Source organism: Schistocerca cancellata, chromosome 8 (genome assembly GCF_023864275.1).
Source record: "Schistocerca cancellata isolate TAMUIC-IGC-003103 chromosome 8, iqSchCanc2.1, whole genome shotgun sequence".
Lineage (NCBI taxonomy): Eukaryota > Metazoa > Arthropoda > Insecta > Orthoptera > Acrididae > Schistocerca > Schistocerca cancellata.
This window is the reverse complement of record NC_064633.1, coordinates 38,473,541-38,488,603: the sequence shown is the minus strand read 5'-3', so window position 1 is coordinate 38,488,603 and position 15,063 is coordinate 38,473,541. Positions and strand designations below refer to the sequence as shown.

The 15,063-nt window shown below is 40.0% G+C and overlaps 1 protein-coding gene across 1 annotated transcript in view; it reads left to right on the top strand.

Moving 5' to 3' along the window:
• LOC126094634 (multidrug resistance protein homolog 49-like) overlaps positions 1–15,063 on the top strand; it is a 437,775-nt gene that overhangs the window by 416,886 nt on the left and 5,826 nt on the right. The window lies entirely within an intron of this gene.

The following is a 15,063-nucleotide window of genomic DNA, read 5'->3' as shown; positions in this document are numbered from 1 at the left end:
CAAAACTGATATATGTACTTGTTATTATTGTTATTACTCTCTCTGTATAGCCCTGAGATAGTCATTCTATTCAAGTTACATGTCGTATTCACTTACATGTCGTATTCGCTTCTTCATTTCAAATCTTACACTTGTTTATATGAAGTTTCATGTTTAGATTTTAAGAGAACATTTTTCTAGGATTCAATTTCTGTTGAGGAATGGTACTGTCATTTTACTATGCCATTCAATCTTACTCCTTCAGTAGTAGGCTTACCAACCCTGAAGATTCTTATGTTAAACGTTACCTTAGTACTTTTGAGGATTTGTAGGATATTGACCTTTGGCATCAAACAATTCTAGTAACTGGTGTTGGCTTTCTCAAACTATTTCCATAAACTCCCCCTCCAAGAATTAAATGCTTCTAAATTAAGCACACTCTGTCATAAACTGTTTTGCAACTTTTGCAACAAATGTCAATGACTTTGGAGACCAAGACTGAGTTTCGGTTGGGTCACAACTTTGTTTTAAAAAGACTGCACCCAAGTATATGTCGGTCCATGATTTTCTTGGTGTGCAAGCCACTTATCACTCAAAAACTGGATTCATTCCATATGAGAACACATATGGATGTCTCACTGCCTGTTCCTTGCTGCTGTCATGAAAGGTTGAATCAATATGATGACATTGACATAATTTCATGTGTGCATTCATTAGGTTTTCACTGTTTGCTCCAATTCCGCTACAAATACATCACATTTGTTGTGTGAGCAAGAATTTTGGAAGCTCAAGAGGAAGAAACTACTGCATAGCTCACCTCACACATTTTTCTTGGAAGGATGATTGTAGTTTCTGTCATTATTTTAAAAATGTAATCTATCAAAAAACGAAAGTAAATAAGAAAAATAAGTCTTGAAGCTTGGTCCTCTTGTAGTATGTATTTCTCTTGTAGATGCACCAGTTACATATGTGCTGGCAATGTTTTAAACAATAGCATAAATAACCAGTTTTCTAGGCCTGGTATTGTTCTAAGTGGCCAGCCTCCAAAGTGCTAACATAGTGCTCTTTGAAAGTTTTTGGATATAATGACTGAGCCACTGTTTCAGTTGTACATAGCAGTGTGCCCCCTGCATATATCCTACTACAAATGTAATGTTCTGTTTTTCATTCTAGCAAGCAAGTAGCTTTTCCAAAAATGGTCAAATAAACATTACTGGATGCATATCTTTTTTCCAGGATTCAGTGCATCACTGCAAATTTCAAATTTAACTTTTTTTGTATGTGGGGGGATCAAATATAAACAAGATTTTTGTTCCTGACCATCAGCAGTTGGTAGGATTAGCCCTGCACTTCTGCTATGCTTAGGCGGGACTGTTAGAAGTGAGGAGAGTGTGCTGTTAGCTATTTCCCACCATTTTGTCAGTAATGCTCATGATGTCTGAGCAACAGGTGCAACCCTCCATTATGCAATGCATAATTATAAAATTTCTTGCTCGTAAAGGAGTTACAGTGGCAGAAATTTGCCAAAGATTGACTGTACAGTTCGGTGATAAAACATTATCAAGGATGTGTGTGGTTGCCTGGCATAAAAAATACAAAGACAAGAAAATGAGCAACATGATCACCATCCTCCTCGGACCAGCATTACAGACAAAAACATTTGTGCAGTTAAAGACATTATTTTCGACGATCAATGGACGATAGTATCAGAAATTGCACAGAAAACTGGAATCAGGTATGGGAGCTGTCAAGCAGTCATCACAAATGACCTACAGTTCTGTAAAGTGTTTCCAGATGGGTACCTAAACTTTTGACCGAGAATCTGAAGTTGAGATGTTTGGAGGTCTGTCAGAGGCTTACTGCAAGGTTTCCGGAAGAAGGTGATGCAATTTTGAGACAGATCGTCACCTGTGACAAAATATGGGTTCACCACTACACTCCAGAATCCAAACGAGCCTGTAAGGAGTGGTGGAGGAAAGGGGACGCAGCACCAATGAAAGCCAAGACTCAACTGTCAGATGGCAAGATTCTTTCAACCATTTTTTCGATCAGTGAGGCATTTTGCTGATTCATTTTTTGCATGAGTGACACACAATCAATGCTGCTTACTACTGAGAACTTTTGAACAAGGCGAGAGTTGCGTATCAGTGCAAAAGAGGAGACAATTCGATTTGATAGGTCATCCTCCTCCACGACAATGCGCGACCCCATACTGCAGCTCTAACTGTCTCCAAGCTACAAGAAATGCACTGGACTACAGTTGATCTTCCTCCTTACAACCTGGACTTGTCACCCTGCAATTTCCATTTATTTGGACTGCTTAAAAAAGCTCTAGGATGGCGATGATTTGAAGATGACGAGAGTGTGGAAGACTTTGTGTGCATCTGGCTGGTGACACGATCCAGTTCTTTTTATGATGAGGGCATCAAAAAGCTGCCCATACAGTGGGACTAATGCATTTCCAAAGCAGGAGACTATGTGGAAAAATGAATTATAATTGCCTTGAGTTTTTTGGTAAATGAATTTAAATAAAAAAATAAAATCCCATGTATATTTGATCCACCCTCATATATGTGCAATGGTGAAACTCAACCCAATTTCACAAATATGAGACTTGTTTGGCTGAACTCCTTTGTTTACTTCGTTCTGCATATGTTTTTGAGAGACCAATATCAGACTGTACTTCCGGTGTTTGGTGTTGCGCACAATCACATCAACATGCATAACAAATTTCTTTTCCAGATCATGTGTGACTGCCATAAAATTAACACATTCATAATAAATTTACTTGATAATTCACTCACATTACTGATTACTTCCTCTTCCATGTTCACTAGATGCTCTTGGGCTTCCTAAGTACTTGCCAAACACTGATCTTCATGTCCATTTAGTTACAATCATATCTATGCATGAGGACCAATGCACTTGATAGGATGCGATCACAGGTTCCCCTTCACTTGGTACACACTCTCTCTCTCTTTCCAAGCAATAATCCCAACTTGTGGGGTCGCCTGGTTAATCGGATGTGGCATGACAATTTTTAAGGGGTGGCCGGATGCCCTTCCTGTCACCACCCTGTACCCCGTGGGATGGAATTAGTGTACCCCAACTGTCTGTGTCGAGTGTAATCCATGGAATAGTGCTAATGTGTTCAGATGTCTGTGAGCCATGTTACTGAGGCGTAATGCGGGGACCAGCCCATCATTCACCTAGTGGGGTGTGGAAAACTGCTTAAAAACCACATCAAGGCTGGTTGGCACACCCTCTCTCATCGTTAATCCGCCAGGCAGATTCTATCCGGGGCTGGCACACCTACCCGAGTCCAGGAAGCAACGTGTTAGCACTCTTGGCTACCCTGGCAGGTTTCCCCTTCACTTGGTACTGAGGAGCGTTATTTCAAAAGTCAGTAAATGCTCAATTTCTCAAAATTCAGGCTTTTGTTGTTACTAGTGAAGCTTGTTGCCGTGCATGACTTGTTGAAACAGTTTGGTCAAACTCTGATATTTGCTGTTGTTATAGGGTGCTGAAAACTAAGAGTTTTTGCAGGACTTGATATTTGCTCTCAGTCAGTTGAAACAAAAGTCAATAAATGCAAACTGTGCTTTGCTGCTGAGAGATCTGAAGGGAGAATAACAATGTAGGAGATCATTTTCAATGATTGATAGATAGATAGGGGAGAGAGAGAGAGAGAGAGAGAGAGAGAGAGAGAGAGAGAGAGAGAAGAGAACATAAATTGTAGGCAAGTACTTGCTGCTGTAACCAACAATAGAAACACAACAAAATTAGCTTCTGATTACTATGCAGTTTGAGATACCTTTGACAGGGAGAATTTTGCAGTGAAGGAGTAGGCTACTAAACTGTAAAATAGATTCAGCAAATCGTATACATGTAATTGAGTGCTTAGGTGGTAGGAGTCCAGATTGAGAGTGAAAGTATCCAAAAAGCCCAACAAGAACAAGAAAATGCCAGCCACTGCCTGTTCATTTGGGCTACCAAACTATCAGTGAATCCAAAAGATTTAGGAAAAAAAGAATGAAGAGCAGCTGATATCACTTTTCATCTCAATGCAAATAGTTGTTGTAAAATAGACAATGTTCAGTTAATACTAAAATACATGGTAATCACATCACTGAAATGCAGGAACATCAAGAAAGAAGCAAAAAGGAAGAATACTGTTGAAGTACAGTGTAAATAAAAAAGATAGCCAGGCAATAACAGGACTGTATCTACCACAATATTTCAAGCAACATCAGAGATGTCCAAAGACAGACTCTAGAGTGATACCAAAACATATAGTTGTAAAGAAAGCCGCTGTTTGAAGAAAAAGTCCAAGCTGAATATAATCAAACTGTGGAAACATTTCTTAAAAGGAAGCATCAGGCCTCCCTACTTGCTCTTTATTGTCAGACCTACCTATTTGCTCTTTATTGAAGTACAAACACATTTTCTGCCACTACTTTAATCTTTCATTTAAAACTCCCCATACTGATACATACTCAACATGCAAGATTTGTTTACTGAAATTAAAAAAGGAACACTCTCTGGGGAAAAGAATAAATTAATAACAAATCACACATTGCACAAGCTTTGTGCAAAAGTGTTGTGTGCCATAATGGAGCAGGAAAATCCTAAAGCGATAAAAGTGTGTTTTGATGTAGAATGTGAATCAGCCAATAACAAAGCTGTCCATGTGTCAAGTATCTATTCAGGACAGATTTCGCTATACAGTTTTTGGATTAGATTGATTCCTGAGCACAGAAAAATGAAAGGATTGCTTTTTATACTTGATCTGAGGCAGAAGGACTGAACGGATGCACCCAAGTAGCCTCTATTGGATTTTCTCAGAAACCTTGAGGCACCACAGCTAGAGAGTGGTCCAAATGATATTCAGTTCATCTCTGACTCCTACACCAGTCAAAATAAAAGTACAGCAATAATGTGCACACTAATGGCCTTCAGGGAATAAACCAGAAAATTTAATAAGGTAGTAAATTATGCTGAGGTGACAAAACTAATGGAATACCTTATAGTATTGTGCAGGACCTCCTTTTGCATGGCATAGTGCAGTCAATCGATGTGGTATGGACTCAACAAGTTGTTGAAAGATGCCTGCAAAAATATTGAGCCATGCTGCCTCTACAGTCATCCATAATTGTGAAAGTGTTGCTGGTGCAGGATATTGTACATGTCTCATAAATGAACATATCCCACAAATGTTTGATGGGAATCACGGCGGGCGATCTGGGTGACCAAATCATTCACTCAAATTGTCCGGAATGTTCTTCAAACCAATAGCGGACATTTGTGCCCAGTGACATGTTTGGGAGCTACTAGTCCATGAATGGATGCAAATGGTCTCTTAGTAACTGTACATAACCATTTCCAGTCAATGATTGGTTCAGGTGGACCAGAGGATCCCACCCATTCCATGTAAACACAGCTCATACCATTATGGAACCACCACCAGCTTGCACAGTGCGTTGCTGACAACTTGGGATCTGCACCACACTCAAGCCCTACAGCTCTGACCAACTGAAATCGGGACTTATCTGACCGGGCCACAGTTTTCCAGTCATCTGAGGTCCATACGATATGGTCATGCACCAGGGAGAGATGTTGTAGGTGATTTGCTGTTAGCAAAGGTACTCGTGTCGGTTGTCTTCTGCCATAGACCATTAATGCAAAATTTCACCACACTGTCCTGTCAGATACATTTGTTGTACATCCCACATTGATTTCTACAGTTATTTCACACAGTGTTGCTTGTCTATTAGCACTTGCAACTCTATGCAATCACTGCTGCTCTCGGTCATTAAGTAAAGGCTATCGGCCACTGTGTTGTCCATGGTGAGAGATAATACCTGAAATTTGGTATTTTCAACACACTCTTGACACAGTGGATGTCAGAATCTTGAATTCACTAACAGTTTACAAAGTGGAATGTCCCATGCATCTAGCTCCAGTTACCATTCCACATTCAAAGTCTGTTGATTCCCATTGTGCAGCTATGAAGACGTCAGAAACCTTTTCACACAAATCACGTGAGTACAACTGACAGCTCCGCCAATGCTCTGTCCTTTTACATCTTGTGCATGCGATACTGTTGCCATCTGTATACGTGCTTATTGCTATGCTAGGACTTTTGTCACTTCAGTGTATTTCTCTACTCATTGTCACAGCTATAAGCCTTCTGATCGTGTTTGGTACAGTTAAAAAAAAGACTACCGAAAAAGAAAGATATTATTTCACCTACTGAATACTATAAAGTGCAGGAACAAGGAGGCATTGTCAATATACTCAATAAATATTTAGAAGCAAAGTATCTCATGTCCGAAGCAGTAAAAGCCCCAGGATTTAAGAGCTTCCAGAATAACTGCGCAACAAGTGATGGCTTATGAAAAATCTGAGATGAAGGTATTGGTGTCAATATTGGACACTAGTGAAGAAAGTCCTGTACAGGTTGAGGTATGAAAATCTGTAAGCTGCAACCAGGAAGTGAGGAAAGCAGCTACCTTAGAAAAGATAAACTTTGTCAGCAAGGAAATGAAGAAAGATGTCTTAAAACATATGAGGCATTTTAACATACCAGAGGAGCAGAAGAGTTTTATAAGGACATTGTTAAAGTGATCAATAGAGTTATCAATAGATGTCTAGTGTAGTATCGCTGAAGCCAGTGGGTTGTGTTATGTTTCAGCAATGTTTGGTGATATTTGTGCTTTTGCCTATTGAACATTTATGGAAAAGTATAATACTAATGTGTCATATTATAGTACATTATTGCATTTCAATGCAAAGTGAACTATAAAGTAGCATTCTTTGTAATTAATGTTAAAGCTAAAAAACTAACAAAAAATCACTTTGAATGTTAACAAAACTTTCATCTTCTATCTTTGCATTTATTGAATTTTGAAAAAAACTTGAAAGCTTTGTCCCTGTGCTCCAATACAAACAATAAAAATTTTAGGAAATTCAAACACACAATTAGAATTTTGTCTACAAAAGCAGTGTAAATGTTAAGTTATCCCATTTATGTAATTAATATTTTGGTATGATATTTAAAAAATGTGTTTCCTGAAAACAGTTCATGTTCCCTTCTAATGTTTTTAAGTTCAAATTTCTGTTAGCATCTTGTATCTTCTACTTACACTTTGCATTTCTTTTCTTGTTTTGTAAACATTTTGTTTAGCTTCAACAATAGGGGCTCCAGTTTCCTTTATGATAACGTACAGTTAAATTTAATACAGTTTTTAACCCCACTAAATCAATCACATCCATGTTACTATTCAGTCGAGGGGTTAATGAAGGATGAACTAATAATTTAAGCTGAATGTTATTGATCATTAGCTTTATTATGTAAATAAAACTTCATTCTCATGAAAAATTGAATAATTTTAGAATATTGCTCCATCTCATCAGCTGTAATTTTATATAAGTTAATTGTATTGTTAATATTTGCTGTGTATTCTGTCCTTACTTATACTCTTAGCACTTCAGGCTGATAGATTCTGTGCTCACACCTGTCCTGTTGGTAGTAGTTCATACAACTAGCTGCTATAGGGATGCAGCATTTTATTTAAATTGCTCTGATGCATCAATTAGTTGTATACAATTAACTAAATTTTCAGAAATTTTTGACAGTAGACCTTTATCATGTTTAAACATTGCAGTCTCTTCCTGTGAGTTTCCAGTTGTTCTGTTATTAAAAAAGCCTAAATTGTGTATGTGTGTCTTCCTTTGCCTTGTTAGTGACTTGATAAACAATAAAGGAAATCTGCACTATAATATTTACTACCCTTCTAAATATATTCATGCACCACATTTTCTTTCTATGAAGACAGTTTGCAGTTCATGATTCTTCTGACTCACTAACTTTCCAACAAAGATCTTAATGAGACATCAGTGCAGACACAACTAAATTTAGCAGAGAAAATAGTGTTGCCTGTTACAACATATGACAGAGTAAAACCAGTTTTGCTTGCAAAACTGCATTTGGCTAGTATTTGGTCAAGTTGATGACATGTGAGTATGTATGCGATTTTCCAGCTTGAAGGGTTAAAAAGTGTATGTTATAAGACAAATGGTTCACTATTCATTGTCCAGTCTCCATGTCAACTATGGCTGTGAGCTCATAATATTATGAGTGCAACATTTATATTTGTACAAGGGTATTTTTTTAGATAAGGTCCATTTGTGAATGGGTGCAAGAATGGTGCCAAGTCACCACAGTGCGCATGCACATCTGCTCCCAGAATGTTTTGTGCTTGTGTATATGCCATTTGCAACTGTATCATCTGTCTGTGTGCTGAGCTGTAGAGATATACACTGAAGTGCCAAAGAAATTGGTATAGGCATGCATATTCAAATACAGAGATATGTAAAAAGGCAGAATTTGATGCTGTGGTCAGCAATGCCTATAAAGGCCAACAAGTGTCTGGTGCAGTTTTAAATTGGTTACTGCTGCTACAATGGCAGGTTATCAAGATTTAAATGAGTTTGAATGTGGTGTTACACTCGGCATGTAAGCGATGGGACACAGCATCTCCAAGATAGTGATGAAGTGGGGATTTTCCCATAGGACCATTTCACAAGTGTACCGTGACTATCAGGAATCCGGTAAAACATCAAATCTCTGACATTGCTGTAGCTGGAAGAAATCCTGCAGGAGTGGGACTAACGACTACTGAAGAGAATTGTTCAACATGACAGAAGTGCAAACCTTTCGCAAATTGTTGTAGATTTCAGTGCTGGGCCATCAACAGTTGTCAGGGTGTGAACCATTCAATGAAACATCATGGATATGGGCTTTCGGAGCCGAAGGCTCACTTGTGTACCCTTGATGACTGCAAGACACAAAGCTTTATGCCTCATCTGGGCCCATCAACACTGACCTTGAACTGTAGATGACTGGAAACATGTTGCCTAGTTGGTTGAGTGTCATTTCAAATTGTATCGAGCAATGAGTCTTGTTTCAAATTGTATCGAGCAAATGGATGTGTACCGGTATGCAGACAACCTCACGAATCCATGGACCCTGGATATCAGCAGGGGACGGTTCAAGCTGGTGGAGAATCTGTAATGGTGTGGGGCATGACTCTGAGAGGTGACATGTACGTAAGCATCCTGTCTGACCATCTTCATCCATTCATGTCCATTGTGCATTCCGATGGACTTGGACAATTGCAGCAGGACAATGTGACACCCCAAATGTCCAGAATTGCTACAGAGTGGCCCCAGGAACACTCTTCTGAGTTTAACTGAGTTTAAACTCTTCTGCTGGCCACCAAACTTGCCAGGCATGAACATTATTGAGCATATCTGGGACGTCTTTCAACATGCTGTTCAAAAGAGAGCTCCACCCCCTTGTTCTCCTTCGGATTTATGGACAGCCCTGCAGGATTCATGGTGTCAGTTCCCTCCACCACTACTTCAGATGTTAGTCAAGTCCATGCCATGAAATGCTGCGGCACTTCTGCGTGCTTGCGGGGACCAGATATTAGGCAGGTGTACAGTTTATTTGGCTCTTCATTGTACAATGCATAAGAAAGTTAAGTTGCCCACCACCTGTCAGATAATATCTGTAATTCGATTCTTGAGTGTGAGAAACTTGGCAGTACTAGAAATTCACTGTCAGATCAGTTGTGCTCTTAGTGACAGTTAAGTTCAAAATTGGCTGAGGCCAAGAATGATTAATGTGCATGATGGGCTACACTCAGGCCAACGTCCACTGATCCACTGTGCTCAGGACCCTCATTCAACAAATTGAAGAGGAAATTCTAGCATCCACTGAGGGAACAGGAGGCAACCAACTGCAGATTGTGGTGTACACTGGGACAAACAATGTCTATTTGCTGAGCTCAGGGGTCAAATTTAGATCATTTTAGCGACTGGCAAAGGAAGTTGAGAATACCAGCCTTGCTCATGGGTTTCAATGAATTGCAAAATCTGTAGCATTGTTCCCAGGACAAATCATGGCATTTTGGTTCTGAGTCAGGTGGAAAGCTCGAATCAGCGAGTGTGAAGAGAACTTTCTTGATTTGCACTGCAGTGTTGAGAACTTTAGGGTCTCACAAAATGGGTCAGGATGCACTACACATCAGAGTTAATATTCACATATCTGACTATGTGTGGGTGCACACAATGGTTTTTGGGTGCACGGAAGGTTTTTTTGGGTAAGTGCCAAAGTATTAGCAACAAAGTGCCAGATGTTCAAGTGCCCCTAAAAAGCAGTGAAGCTCACACAATACTAGGTACAAAAAGCTGTTTAAAACCAGAAGTTGACAGCAGTGACACTTGGGGAAAATTTAAGCATGTATCAAAAGGATAGGCTAATGGGGAAATGTGGTGGCATGTTTGTTGCATTAGACAAGAGACTCAGGTCTACTGAGATATAAATTGAAGCTGTGTGTAAGATTGTTTGGGCAGGACTCGCAAGATGTGGGAATAAAATTATAATTGGGCCCTTCTATGAACCACCAGACTTACCCCCTGATGTAACAGAAAACTTAAGAGAAAGCCTCAGTTCACTAGTATATATGTTCTCCAATGATACTGTGATCATCGGAGGAGACTTTAATCATCCAACAGCAAAGTTGGATAATTAAAATTGTGACAAGACATCCCATGAAACAATCTAAATGCCTTGTCTGAAAACTACCAAAAGCATACAGTTTGGAACCCCACTCCTGATGAAACTATATTAGTTCTAATGGCAACAAATATATAGTTATTGGAATCAGATAAGTATAGGAGCAACTTCAGAACCAATCGTCGCTGGCCAACTGGTCAAGAGTGTAAACAGCAAACCAATATCAAATACTAAGACTTACCAAATTCAGAATAAAGACAACAATGTGTTGAGATCTATATGATAATGCAGCGAAATCACAAATAATGGACAGAGCAACCACACTGCTGGCTTTAAAGTGTGGTTGCGGGCCGTGATAGGCTGGCGAGACAGATGTGGGTTATGGCAGTGCTTATGTCAGTGAGTGCAGTCCCGACAATTGCAGCATTGCAACCTAATGGACATCATCCATGTGAATACTGCCTGATGGGTCTTCATGGTCCCTGGGTTGGGATAGCAAGAAATTGACTGACATTTTTAAGGATGTCGACATCAAAACTGGTATCATTGGCCGTGAGGCAGTTGCAGCATCAGTGATTACCAAAGTACAAAGAACAGCTAAATGGAGTACAAAGATTTATATATTCAGTAAACTAGATAAAGAAGGAGTACTCTCATATCTTAGTGAGGAATTTCAAACTTTTAGCTCAAGAGAGGAGCATTTAGAGGAACTGTGGCTCATGTTTAAAAAAGTAATTGACCACAGACTGGATACATATGTACCCAGCAGAACAATCTGTGATGGAGGGGGGCTCTATAGTTTATAGTCACTGTAATAAAGAGAGACTATTGCACAGTAGGGTAAAATAAAATAGAGGGATACGTATAGGGAGATTTATTTATTTATTTTGCGTATGGCAATACAGTGACAATATTTTATTTAAGTACAACGTTATGTAAATGAAATGTATAAAACAAAACAATGTGTAAATAGTACATGTGTAAAAAACAAGCAGTAGCACAAAAGGGTAAAGTATAAACACTCAAGACAAACTAACTACACGTTAAAAGCTTGGCAAGACTGACTAGAAACTCATTCATATTTTTAAAGCTCAATATCTAGATTTCTCAGCCAATCCAAAGTAGAGGGTTTCACATATATAACCTCAGAGACAGGTCCGGCATATCTTCTTAAGGGGCATTCCTCAATAATATGGTGGATGTTCTGTTCTGGTGCTCCACAGTCACAGGCTGGTGAGTCGCATAGACTCCACTTGTATTTATATGCATTGAATCTTGCATGGCCCATTCTGATATGGTTTAATTTTGTCCAGGTACAGCTCTTCAGGTCAAAGCCCGGTAATTCCAGAGTAGGATCTTGGATACCTTGTTTATTAATTCCAGAATCATTCCAAAAGTGCCGCCATTGCTCCATGATGTCAGGTTGATGTTCTTGTGTATTAACCCATATAGGCTTCCGTGACTTCAATTGGGTCGATGGTATTTCATTCAAAACTTCATGGATTGGTAGATTCTGTGGGTAATCTGAGTCATGAATTTTTGACCACTCTCTTGCTGCTGCTTCTTGCCTTCTCTATTGTGGAGGTGGGATATTACTTAGAGTATGCAGCCAAGGGACTGGGGTGGATTTAATAGTACCCGTTATTATCCTCATACACTCGTTCAACTGGACTTCAATTTTCTTAGTATGAGTTCTCGAATGCCAGACAGCAGAGAAATATTCGCCAACAGGATATACCAGGGCTATTGCGGCAGTACGTAAGGTGCTTGAGTCCCCAAGTCGAGCCAGCCAATTTTCTCAGAATGTTGTTGCAACTCTTTAGCTTTTGGCTTACGTTTTCTAGATGTTCTTTGTAAGTCAGGGAGTGGTCTAGTGTTATGCCAAGGTGTTTGGGGTTGAAGTTGTGTTTGACTCTTTGTTCCTAGAAGTTCACATTCAGTTCCTGGTGGGCCATTTTATTGTTCAAGTGGAAAGCACACGCCTCAGTCTTGGTTGGATTAGGAATTCAAGGACTCCAGATCTTCTGTGAGTATGTTCGCTCCTTCCCCAAGTGTTTTAGTTTGTACAACTAGTGCCAAATCATCGGCGTGGCAAAATTTCCTGCTGACTGTATTTGGCAAGTCGCAAATATATAAATTAAAAAGGGTTGGAGCCAACACAGATCTTTGAGGGAGGCCATTTTTTATTTTATACGATCTGCTGGTGTTGTGGCCGATGCTCACTTTGAAAGACCTGTTCGTCAGCATGTTGTTCATTAAGGTTGCCAGTTTTAAACTAGGAATGTGTCTCTTGAACTTAAGCATAAGACCCTGGAGCCACACAGTGTCGTATGCCAACGGCAGATCAACAAAAGCTACATTTGACTTCATCCTGTTCTGGAATCCGCTTTCTATATATGATGTCAGGGCTAAAACTTGTTCGTAACAGCTGCACTTGTTTATGAAACCTGCCTAATATGTAGGGGTTATTCCATCCACAATGTACTGAATTCTATTAAGTATTAGGTGTTCCAACAACTTAAAGCATACACTCAAGAGGGCGATGGGGCGGTAGCTAGTTGGATCTTCTGGTAGCTCTCCAGGTTTAAGGACTGCTAGCGTGTGGGCTATTTTAAATTGTGGTGGGACTATTCCAGTGTTTAAAATGTTTGTGTAAAAGTTTCTTAGCCACACTTTTCCATTAGGTCTGAGGTGTTTTATAAATTGTGGGAATATACCACCCAATTCCGCCGCTTTGCGTATTTTTAAGGTCTTTATCACACCCTTCATTTCCTCTTCGCTAAATGGTGATGAAAGCTGTTGTGACTTGGCACGACAGCCAAGCCACTATGACAGGAAGCCGAAAGGCACGCGTTTAAGCTGACGCAGGCTGGCATGAGGTCTGGAACAGTTAAAGGGATTGAGACTGGCAAATAAAGTACGTTGCTGATGGAATACTTAACTTTAATCCATAATTGGTGAACATCGGTCTGACCGTACATGCATCACAAGATAAATAGCAAATGATAATGGCGCCTTGCTAGGTCGTAGCAAATGACGTAGCTGAAGGCTATGCTAACTATCGTCTCGGCAAATGAGAGCGTAATTTGTCAGTGAACCATCTCTAGCAAAGTCGGCTGTACAACTGGGCCGAGTGCTAGGAAGTCTCTCTAGACCTGCCGTGTGGCGGCGCTCGGTCTGCAATCACTGATAGTGGCGACACGCGGGTCCGACGTATACTAGCGGACCGCGGCTGATTTAAAGGCTACCACCTAGCAAGTGTGGTGTCTGGCGGTGACACCACAAAAGCGATGTTTCATCATTCAGAGTTTTGTCAAGTTCATGTAGTTCTTCTTTAGTTTCATCTTCAGTTGCTGGATCAAAAGGGGTTTTCTCAGCACGTGCCTTTATGTGCATTTCCATCTCCGACAGTTTTATTTTAGGTTCCTGGTGGCGTGCTGAAGAGGAGTTACCAAGTTTCCTCAATAATGACCAAGCTTTTCTGATGGAATGTGTAAAATTCAGCTGGGATGTGAGTTCCTGCCACTTGCGTTTTCTGTGTGTGTTTAGTTCCTCTAATATTTGTCCACCGATTTCAGGGTTTCCTGTTTCTTGGCATTTATCATAAAGTTTGTTATTGTCCCAGCAAGGAATATACTGTTGTCTAACTCCGCGTGGTATATTCCTTTTGGCTGCAGCGATGACGACTCCAGTGAATCGTTTATAGTTTTCTTGCTTTGGGGTAATCCAGCACAAATTTTGATCAACTTCTTGAGCATATTTTGCCACATTAGCTTTCTTAAAGTTCCATCGTGGTTTATTGATAGATTTTACTACTGGGATTTAGAGGCTTATGTTAAGTATGGTGGGACAATGTTGGCTCTTTGGAAAGTGTTTCAGGACTCTTTTTTTATGGTATAGTGGGACTCTATTCTGATCAGTGGACACAATGCAGAGATCAGTATTGGTATCTGTTTGCCATCTGGCTGACTGGAATGTCTTAGGGTCCTTGGCATCATATATCACATACATGTCTTGTGCTTCAATCCACTCAGAGTTTCTCCGTTTTCGTCGATGTTGCTATACCCCCAGAGAGTGTGACAGCTATTAAAATCCCCCACATACACGCAGGGGCTGGGCAGTACTGGTAAAGCTGGTGTTGGCCATTTACTTAGTGTGGCCTTATAAACGGCTGCTGTGGTCATTCCATTAAGTTCAATAGCAATTATTTCTATGTCATTAATTTCTTGGCATATCACTTCTTTGTACCCAGTAATGTTGTTACCAAGGTAGAGAGCGGATCCATGAATGTGCTATGGCAGTGCTGTGACCATCCTGTAGCATGGAATGGTGCATGCTGTTATGTGCTCCTGCACTTGATAAGTTTCTTGGAGTGCTATGATGTCGATTTTATGATTGTTAGCCAGCTTGCTTATGTAGTCACATTTATCCCTTGTCAGGCCTTCTACATTAATTTGCAGAACATGGACGATGGGTCCAATATCTTTAGTCTGTTGGCT